Source organism: Suricata suricatta, chromosome 10, assembly GCF_006229205.1.
Source record: "Suricata suricatta isolate VVHF042 chromosome 10, meerkat_22Aug2017_6uvM2_HiC, whole genome shotgun sequence".
Lineage (NCBI taxonomy): Eukaryota > Metazoa > Chordata > Mammalia > Carnivora > Herpestidae > Suricata > Suricata suricatta.
The window spans coordinates 30615219-30626546 of NC_043709.1; the positions used below are offsets into that span (position 1 = coordinate 30615219).

An 11328-nucleotide genomic window follows, 5' to 3' on the forward strand; every position below is an offset into this window, starting at 1 on the left:
CATTAAAAAATTTTAAAAAACTCCTTACCATATTAATCATAGTTTTCAAAATTCCCTTAAAATTCCTGGTCTGATCATTTCTGTCATATCTGACTCTGATTCGAATGTTTGTTCAGTCTTTTCAAACTGTGTTTTTTGCCTTTTAGTTTGCCTTGTAAATTTTGTGAAAAGTGGACATGGGGGCACCTGGGTGGTTCAGTGGGTTAAGCATGTGACTTCAGCTCAGGTCATAATCTCATGGTTTGTGAGTTGGAGTCCTGCATATGGCTATCTGCTGTCAGTGCAGAGCCTGCTTCAGATTCTCTGTTCCCCCTCCCCCCTGTGCCCCATCCTAAATCAACATTAAAAAAAGGAAAGTGGGCATGATGTACTATGTAAGAGAAACTACAGAAAAGAAGGCCTTTTGTAATGTAATGAATGGTAAGGTGTGGGGAAAGAGGAAGCTTTCTATAGTCCTATGATTAGATCTCCGGTCTTTTGTGAGCCTGTGCCTCTGGACTGTGAGTTTCATCAACGCTTCTCAGTTTTCCTCCCTTAGGTGAGACAGAATTTCTAGTGTGGACTGAAGTTGGCTATTTTACTCTCTCTAGGTTGTTTAGGTTCTGGTAAAAAGTTTCATCTGAGGGAAAGCCTTTTTCTTTTAACATTTTATTAATTTTTTTGACATTTTATTAATTTTTATTAAATTTTGAGAGACAGAGAGAAACAGTGTGATCAGGGTAGGGTCAGAGATAGAGAGGGAGACACAGAATCCAAAACAGACTCCAGCCTCTGAGCTGACAGCTCAGGGCCTGATGCGGGGCTCAAACCCACAAACTGTGAGATCATGACCTGAGCCGAAGTCGGAGGCTTAACCGACTGAGCCACCCAGGAGCCCTGGGAAGGGCTTTTTAAGAACAAAATGCTCTATCGGGCACCTGAGTGGTTCAGTTGGTTAAGCATCAGACTTAGCTCAGGTTATGATCTCATGGTTTGTGGGTTCCAGGCCCGTGTTGCATTCTGTGTAGATAGCTTTTAGCCTGGAGCCTGCTTCAGATTCTGTGTCTCCCTCACTCTCTGCCTCTCCCCCGTTTGCACTCTGTCTCAAAAATAAATAAACGTTAAAAATTTAAAAAAAACCCCAAAAAACAGAATGTTTTGGTATATTCAAAATAGTTACTTTTCCTCTCCTCCTGATGGAAGCATTTTCTCTAATGTTCACTGTGAGGACCCAGTAGAGCTTCTGAAAGTAAAACTCCTACTGGGCTTTTTAACTCTCAGAGTTGCCCAAACTAAGCTTCCAACAATTAATCAATCACACTTCAGATTTTCCTTTTCCCCATCACTGCTTCCTGAGGGGGTTTCTGCCAGTGGGTTTCTGCCTTGGTGAGTTGTGATTCATTGTTTCTGCCTATCTTTCTAATTTGGGGGGCAGTGGTTTGCCATGTGACTGCACTTCTAAGAAGAGTTGTTGGTATTTTCAGTTAGTTCAGCTTTACTTATTGTTAGAATAGAAGGCAATTTCTAAACTCCATACAATTTCTAAACAGCCAAACTGGAAACCTGAAACCATTTTATAATAATGTTACCAATGACGGAATAGGGGAGCAGACTGTGAATGGTAATGTAATGCCCAAGTTTTTAATATCACCCCCAAAAACCAGAGACTGCCAGGGACACCGATCATGCACGCAATAGCAAAGGGCAGTTTTATTACGGGCTTAGGCTGGCTGAGCCTAAGCTGGGGCTCACAGACTTTTCCGGCGCAGTGGATCCATGCTGGGAGCCCTGAACAAGGGCAGGGTAGGGGCTTTTATGAGTTTTGGGAAAGGGGAGTTACAGGAAATCGCGACACAGGTGCAGCGATCCAATCATAATGTACAGTATCATTGACAACAGGTTTAACCATACACATTGTTCAGAGCGTTCCTTACTTTTGGCGGGACCCAATTGCAATATTTAGGGTATCTTTGAAATTAACCAATTACAGAGCGAGTTCAGGGTCTTGTTTGGTGACTATTGGGTTAACTTTAACATTAGGTAACAGGGTCCTATCTAAAGTTCCCATCTGCAGGTCTCACCCTTAGGAATGTGGCAAGAGGTAGCTGGGCCTTTCCTGATTGGATATTGCAAAGTGGTCTCTTCTCTAGGCAATGTGTAACTGCCTAATGGTTCCAGAGAGACTGACCCTTAGACCTTCTAGTTTAGAGGGGGACCTCTGTCACGGAGTCTGTTAGGTCAGACTTTGTCCTTAGTAACAAGACAGGTAACAAGAGGAGATATTTTATATGAGATTCACATTCTTGGTTATAATGGTTCAGAATCTTATCAGAGTGAGTAAATTACAGGATATTTTCTTTAACATGCTTACATAATTTAGTTGTCTTCTGAAAATATTTAATCTTTGTAAATTCTAATTTCAAGTGATTTCAAATATTACTCTCTTACTTTAGATGTGTTAAGAAGTATTGAAAATGTTTTCCCAACATGAAGCAAAGGTCTAGAGAACTACTATATTGGAAAGTTTGTGTCAAATAATTTTAGGAAACTACACATATTAGGACTTTCTCTTACAGCAGAAAATTTTAGTGTAGTCCATTAAAGACTATAAGAAGCTTTAAAGAAACTTGTTTACTTTGATTTTCCCAGAATGAAATGAAAATGATTTAAAAACCAACTCCCCTATTTTCCTGAATAGCATATGTTGATGGTTTGTGGAAATATCTTCCTTGAACATCCTTTGAGACCCTTTGAGTAGTTTTTTCATTGGTCTAGTCATTCAGTAAATATTTATTGAGCTCCCTGGCTTGTTGAAAGAGGAAAGGATCATGGATTTAGGTGAGCACTCACTTTAGGAATTTCTCTATCACACACACTTATCCCTCCTCGTAGGAAAAAAGCTATTATCACATTTTTCTCACAGAGAGAAGACCTCACCCATAAATACTCATAAAAAATGAGAAGATAAATAAATTCTGGGATATAATGTACAGCATAGTGATTATCCTTAATAATACAATATTATATATTTGAAAGTTGCTAAAAGTGTAGATTTTAGAAGTTCTCATTATAAGAAATAAATTGTACCCATGTGAGTTGATGGACATTAGCTTTCTGTGGCAATCATTTCACAATATATATGCATATCAAACCATTAATGGTACCACTTAAACTGTCAATACAACTGGAAAGCAGTAGGTGGTACTCAGCTTCAGAGCTATTGTTGAGTATATTTCAGATAGACCTCACATCAGCAAGGGAAAGAATGAGAAATGTCACAGAATCAAAGTTTAATCTTTTCTGATTTTGGGAAAAAATTAATTATAAAAATTTCCCAAGAGAACTTTTTCTCAACCAGGGGATACTCATGTCTACAGACATTTTGATGGTCATTATTAGGGGTATTACTAGTATCTGTTGGGCAAAGAGAGCTACTAAACACATTCTACAATGCACTTGACAGGCCCCCATAACATACTTATTTTGTCCTAAATGTCAATAACGTTGATGTTGAAGTCCCATGATAAAGTGTTGTTTACACAGGAAAAGATAAGCCATAATGTATTGTTAGCCCTGGGATGATTATAATTTTATGAATGCTGAACCTGATGAACAAAATAGAAGAAAGAGTACAAATTGCAAATATTCCACCTTTATAACTGCAAGTTATACTAATTTTTGAATAGTACCTGAATTTTGCTTCTATTCTTATATTTAAGTGCTGATAGTTAGCGACACACTCAGATTTCCTTTTTTTGTAAAAAATGTCCTTGTACCAATGTTCTCCAACTGTGCCTATGGCCTCAGGTTTTCAGAGAGAATTTCAGGTGTATGAGCTCTTTTTCCTCACTCTTCAGGACTGGACTCCTGGTACAGTTAGCTAAGAACGTACCTGCAGCTTGAAATCACTTTTCTCAATGTGAGAGCTATGTATGAAATGTGACCATTAGTTCTTTCTTCACTGTGCTATTACAGTAGAAAAGGGGCTGTTCAATCAGTAAGATTAGAAGAAAAATAAGAACAAAGAACAGAATGGATAGAATGTGAGTCTGCTATAACCCAGTTCAACTTTTGGACTTCTGTGCCTATGCACCTTTCCAGCTGTGTGACCTTGTGCAAATAACCCAATCTCTCTAAGCCTCTATCTTGTCACTGTGTAAGGGACATAATTAGATGTCTATCTATAGGGTAGCTGTATGTAGACTGCTCAGCACTGTCTGGTATATAGTAAAATTTCAATAAATATTAACTGCCATTATCTCTTTTTTGCTCTTTACCAAATAGTATTGAGCTGCTGTATATGAGAAGCTCCATGCCAAATATTGGGGATTATATGGTAAGCCAAAGAAACAAACAAACACCAAACCAGGTCTCTGCTTTTATGAAACTTACTGTTGATGAGATATGAAAGGTATTAATTAAATAACCACACAAATAAATAATATTTTTGTGGTTGTCCTAAAGAGAGCTAAATGGATCTATAACATATAACTGAGGAATGTGACCCTTCTCTGTTTCCCAAGGGTCCCTTGGAAAATCCTGCTCATGGGGTAAGAAATCTTTTGGATCTTTATATGTGACAGCTCTTTACTCACCCTCAACACTGAGGAACGGTCAGCGATATTCCTAAGGTGAGGTACTGTAAGTTCTGACTCTTCCATCTGAAGAAATTATTTCTACGTGGTACAGCAAAGATAGAATATAGGAATGAGCAATGTTGTTTAAAATTCTTGTATCTTCCTCTTTTTGGAATTTGTGTCTGCTACTTTCCTAGGTCTTTTTTTAATTTTTAAAGTTTATTTATTTATTTTTGAGAAAGAGAAAGAGAGAGAGAGAGAGAGCAAGCGAGAGGGAGCATGGGCAGGGGAGGGGCAGAAAGAGGGAGACACCGAATCTGAAGCAGGCTCCAGGCTCTGAGCTGTCAGCACAGAGCCTGATGCAGGCCTTGTGCCCACAAACTGTGATATCATGACCTGAGTCAAAGTTGGATGCTCAACTGACTGAGCCACCCAGGCGCCCCTGCTACTTTCTAGTTTTTGATTTTCCTCTAGGGAATGGAAACTGTGCTGCTTCCTCTCACTAACTTGAGTATAAAAAAGAAAGGTTGTTCTTAGACCTTTTACTACCAGTAATCAACCTATTTATAAAGACAGAGTTGGGTATTGGTGCAATTGCAAATACACGCTCTCTTTGGATGCCGCTGCTGGGTATTTGTGGAAGGTGACTACTGCTGTATTTCTCTTTTTTGTCTAGATGGTGGTGGGTGCGGCAGAGCTCCCACTCTCTAGCTATTTAGGCAAATGAAGAAACATTATCAGCAGAGAGACAGGAATCAGCAAAGAAAGCATTTGATTATGACTTGATGTTATCTCCGATAGAAAATAAAAGACTTGTCAAAAAACTCTTTTCCTGACCCCTTTTAGTGGTCTATTTGTCTTACAAGTTTAGAAAAGGATCAATTCATCTGTGAGGGCCCGTGGCAGAGACTTAGCTGTCCAAAACCCATTCTCCATTTCTCTTTCTTTCCAAGCAGAAAGTCAGACTGTGTTTAACAGCCCCTTTAGCAGCTAGGTGAGACCATGGGAATGACTGGGGTGATAAATGTACTTCTAGGGCTGGCACAGAAAATACCCCAAGGTCCTCCTCTTGTTTTCTCTCCTTTCTGGCTGTCCAGAGTCATAAGCCCCAGGGAAATCTGGAAGCCACAGACCTTGAAGATGGCAGGGCTTCCACAAGTCTAGGTCCTTAAAAGTTCCATGACGCAGCCCTCGCACCCCACCCCAACAGGAAACATCTGCCTGGGACTTTCACAAAAGAAACAAATATTTTTCTTGATCCTAAAAGCATTGAATTTTTTGAAACATATTTGTTTTTATAGTGTAATTGAGCTAACTAATATAGGGGCTGGTGAAAAGAAGGGACATATCCACGATAATGGAATGATGTCGAGTGTTGTTGATGCCAGAGGGCTCTCTCACAAGAAATAATGACGGAGTTGTTATTATTGCCATTGATACAGTGGTTCTGAAATATTGCTGTACTAGCATATATACTGGATTGCCAAAAGAGATCCACAGGAATCAGAGATCTTACTGGATATCAATGTTTGCCACATGATATGAGGATGAAAGTATTAAAAGTCCCAGATGCAGCAGAGGAAAGTCTGGGACACTACACATGGTTTGCAAAGTGCTTCCTACATCAGATGTGCCCCTCTAGCCCAGAACAGAGGAATTCTCTAAGTGTGGTTTACTAGGTTTTCATACTGTGGGAGTGCCACAATTATGAAAAATCTTTATTTTCTACCACAGAGAACTGCATAGCTTACAGGATAGGAGCTATGCCTTCTAGGTCCTGGGTCTTATTCATTGTAGGTGAACCTCAGCCAGCCGCATCACCAATGAAATACAAGGATATTTCAGAGACAAAGTCTCTTCTTCCTAGTCTATATTAATGGTCTGGGTCTACCCAGAAGTTCAAATGACAAGAATTTTAAACCTAGTGGGTTACCTGCACTTTTTCTTTTTCCTAATAGCATTCTCCCACGAAGGAGGTGAATGGATCCAAGATCAATCTTTTAACTCCTTCTTCATGATTTTTTAACTCTGTTATAAGAGAAATAGATAGATCATTTGTATTTTATGTCCACTGCCAAAGGTTGAAAGAAAGCAGGGACTAGCCAGCCAAGTGTCTCCTGTGACCATGTACAAAGGAAGTGAAGAAACAATTGTTTAATAAACTTTTAAGTCACTTTCACAGCTGGAGTTTTTGTTCACTTTTTCCCTAATGACCTCAGTATAAATGAACACCTTGAGTTTCTGAAAATATTACCTTATATGCCTTTTTAAATCTAAGAATACAATCAATGGAATTTCTTGCATTTGTAAATAGCGCATCAGTTTATGTACTATTTACATAAGGATTTCCCGACGTGATTTCTCCTTTAATTTCTACAATCAATGGAAGTAGGGACATTATTCCTCTTTTACTTATCAGCAAACTGAAGTTTGGACATGCCATTGATTTGCCTCATGATTATGTTTACCATATGAAGTTCTAGCACTCAAATACACGTTTTTATACATTATTTTAAATGCACGCACAAATACAGTTGTATTGTTAAAATTAAAAGTTATAATTGCTTACGGCACTGGAGATTACAAAAATGCATAAAGGAGGGAATTAAAATCACCCATAATCTCACAGTTGTGAGATGACTGTAAGCATCTTGATGTATTTCCATTTTCCTTTTCCCCCCAGTATGTTTTCTATACTGATGTATATTTTTTACAGTTAAAAATCATACAATATACTCAGTTTGTATTTCACTCTTTAAATTTCTATATCATCTCAGCTTCGAACCTTTGACTAAACCTATTTGGGCAATTAAGTTTTATTATTATAGGGTCTAGAATAATAATACCTGGATTATTATACAGAAGAGATGAGCAGGAAGGCTTTGCATCTCAGGGTTAATTGCCATCACTCTGTAATGTAGCTTACTATGTGTCAGGCATTATTCTGATCATTTTACATGCATTAATTAATTTAATACTTACGTCAACCCTATAAAGTAGGTAGTGGTATTATCACCATTTTGCATAGGCAAAACAGGCACAATTAGTGAAGTATTGTACAAAACTTCATGCAGCAATTGAGTAAAAGGGCTGGAAATTGACTCTGAGCTATCTGAATCCAGAGTTTATGTTCTTAAATACCTATACTCATTGCCTTTCGGAGTTTAGACTCTCTTCTAGAACACTGTTCTGAAGAAGTAAATAGACATGTGAATGCCTAAAAAACCTTAGTGTTACAAAGCTTTGGGATCTTAAATGAGGGTCACCATGGCCTCACTCAAAATAGAGTGGAGTTGCTGGCAGAGTGGCCTTCTTTTAAAGGATCATGGTTATGGAGCTCAGCAAGAGAGACATGGACAGACCTGACAGAGACTTAACTGTGGTATGTGCTGGCAGGGTGAGGGTAAAACACTCCGCACAGCACATCTCTGAGGTTGTGGGACAAGCTGCAACTGGGTAGACAGCAGATTTCCTTCCAGCGTGGTAAAGGAAGGCTGGCCCACCCCTCTTGGACCACATAAGCCCTATGGCTCTTGGATGATATTAAAGGGTATGTGGTGACATAAAGGAAAGGAGTCCCAAGTAGCTGATAACGAACGATTTGCCAGAATGTTAGATGGGAGCTCAAGTCAATTCTAATATAATTTGAGTTATAAACAAATACAATGGGCACAAGAAAATCTATATTTATATAACCATTGCTTTATAATCGAATATTTAGTTAATTGACATAATAATGCTTCAAATAATGTTTGAAATTTTATACTTTAGAGCAAGAATTTTATAAAATGATATATAATTTTTCAGGCATAATGTTGAGCAGCAGAAATCTTAAATAACAAATTATAAACTGATGTGCTCAATTTATATGGAATCTAAGAATAGGTAGCATTATTTCATATTGATAAAGTAAGAATGAAAGTTAATTCTGTGAATAATTGATTCAGAAAGGAGACAAAAGAGCCTTCTGGGACATGATGAAAATGGTTTATATCACAATCTAGGTGGTATACTACAAGATATATCTATATCTATATCTTATATACACATATATATATTCAGGACTTTTTTTTTTTGTTTCCCAGCTTAAAGGAATGTCCTTTGTTTTTCTTTTCCATCTTATGCTGGATAGTCTATATGAAGGGTTGCAAATTTTGACCAATGGACCAAATCTGGCCCACTCGCTGTATTTGTAAATAAAGTTTTATTGAAACAGAGCTATGTTCATTTGTTTATGTATTGTAGACATTGCTTTCATGCTATAATGGCATAGTTGAGTAGTATGACAGAGATGATATGTCCCACAAAACCTAAACTATTCATTATATTGTCTTTTACAAGACAAATTTATGATTCTTGGTCTGTATGACCTTTTGGTTCCTTTCAAATACAGAGATTTTGACTGTATGATTCTAGAGTCCAGGATATTTTCCTCTGGAAACTTCTCTAGAACCAATGTCAATATTTCTTACGATTTATTATATGTAAAGAGAAAGATGACTGCAGCTCTTTTTTTGTCTTGATCTTGAATCTTCACATTATACTTTAATTAAAAAAAGGAACAGAAATGTTTGTTTTTTTAAATTGTTAAATGTTTTTTATTTATTTTTGAGAGACAGAGAGAGACAGTGCGAGCAGGGGAGGGTCAGAGAGAGAGAGGGAGACACAGAATCTGAAGCAGGCTCCAGGCTCTGAGCTGTCAGCACAAAGCCCTACGTGGGGCTTGAACCCACAAACCATCAGATCATGACCTGAGCCGAAGCTGGACACTTAACCAAATGAGCCACCCAGGCACCCCTGAAATGTTTTGAGTATAAACATTTCCAAAACATTTAACATGGGTTTGGACTGAAACCATGACACTTATGGAAAGTTTTCTTTGTATAGGAAGAACGGTGATGAAATCCACAACAGAGGGATATGGAATTAGGATTTTATTTCTATCAGTTTTTAGGATATGAAGGAAAAAAAGAAAAAAATGGAGGAGAAACAACCCTGAGAAGTCTTCCAGCTCACCTCTGCAGTGTCTCAAGTCTGTAAGTTGGCTAATGCTTAATATTTCTTACCTTGAGGCTGTAGATACCTGCTGTTTGATTTAAGGCATTAGAAAAGTGATCAGCTTGCTCTGGATAAAATTGCTGCAGAATAAACAGCCTCATGAGCCTAGTACTTCTGTGTTTTCAGTGCATTAGTCACCCCTTCAGTTTCTCTGCACTGTCTGGTAGCTTCATAAGGTTTCACAGCATCTATTCTTAGCCTCTGATATTAATGATGCCAATAAGCAGGCTTCAGATACAGCTGTTTTAAGAAGGCTTTACTGGAGCAATCTTAATATAACTCTCCAGAGTTTCTTGGTTTTTTTAATTTTGTTTGATTCTTTTTCTCCTTTGCTCTAGAGAAGCTACAACCTGCCATTTCTTGCCTCTACTTACATTTTCTCCCCTGCTGACACTCTGAATTAAGGTAGTTATTAAGTTACTGTTCTATTCCTTTGGGACAATCCTATCTCCATACATGATAGGTAAAACCTTTTCAGCAACCTGCTGTTCACAAATCAGAAACTATAGCAGAAGTCATGCAATTCCCTTGTTGTCATTTCAGACATATTGAGCACTGACAATGAACCGAACATACAAAACAGAGGAAGGTCCCTACTCTCTACAAGCTTACAGTATTAGTCTTCAAAGATATATAAGCTCTTAGGGAAAATACAGCAGCTAAAATTAGTGAAGGCAGTGATATTAACAGGCTTTAAAAATAGAGTCAAAGAATGCTCAGTGAAGAGCATCTGAAATATTAATTCTTGGCCTATGTCTCCAATTTGTTCTATTAGAATCCTCCACAAAGCTTGAAGTTCCTTAGAGTTCACAGAGAGACTCTGGTAATCCGTCATTAAGCTATATTTCTCCTGGTCCTTGGCAAGACAGAACCTAGCATGCTACACTTTCTGAAGAGGGAGTGCTACTCAGTTGTTGCTGTTGTCTCTGAGCTCAGAGGAGAGGTCCCTTGGGCTGTGAGCCAGACTTCTAAGGAGGGCATGTCAGTCAAATAGAGCTGATATCAACAGAGCTGGTTCTCTGAGTGCTGGGGAAACTGAAAACTGGATTCACTTGCTGTTTTGGAAGATGACTGTCACTGCCAAGGTGGAGACTCCTGGCTGATCTGATGCTCACAGGAAACAGAGCAGTCAGGAAGCCTACCAGAAACCAACAGAGAACAGGAAAGAGAAAGCCCCTTTCTTCCCCTCCAGCCTAGCTGGCTCTTTCTGGCTCCTGTCACTGCCAAAGCTTAACAGGCCTCAGTTTGTATACAAGTAAATGGTTTGCAGAGTGCCATCACAAAGGGTTGGAGAAGGTGGGTTTAGAGGCGGGACAGTACCTTAATAACAGGCATAATCATTTCCCCTATAAAACTCTGTTCTGTGTTTATTGATTGTATTGAAATGGTGATGGGTGTTAAGAAGTACACAGTATTTCTCAACCTTGCTGCGGACCATTTAGACTACCTGGGAGTGAAAAAGAGAGAAAGGTTTTGTGCTAGACGCTGACTTTACTTTCAGTTTGAGATATTATTATTGGCCAGTTAGGCGTGTTCTTAATATGTAGGAAATGGAAAAGAGAGAGAGGGAAAGAGAGAGAAAGAGAGAGAGAGAAAGCAGAAGAGAGGTCTCCACCTTCCAAATACCATGAAGTTTCTCTATACTATTTATCCTGCTTCTCTCACACTCAGTAATGCTCTGGGAGGAACATGATACATAAAATACCCAGAATAA

At 38.5% G+C, this 11328-nt stretch overlaps 1 long non-coding RNA gene across 3 annotated transcripts; it reads left to right on the plus strand.

Annotated features, from left to right (window-relative positions):
• Positions 1–288: 288 nt before the first annotated feature.
• LOC115304685 lies at positions 289–10922 on the plus strand. 3 transcript variants are annotated; one of them, XR_003914559.1, is made up of 5 exons: positions 289–420; positions 4264–4315; positions 4503–4610; positions 9504–9592; positions 10390–10922. It is a non-coding gene; the product is annotated as an uncharacterized LOC115304685 (long non-coding RNA). The 3 variants fall into 3 exon arrangements; XR_003914558.1 differs by lacking the exons at positions 9504–9592; positions 10390–10922 and adding an exon at positions 5233–5383 and having other exon boundaries at positions 289–538; XR_003914557.1 differs by lacking the exons at positions 9504–9592; positions 10390–10922 and adding an exon at positions 5233–5383.
• The last annotated feature ends 406 nt before the right edge of the window (positions 10923–11328 follow it).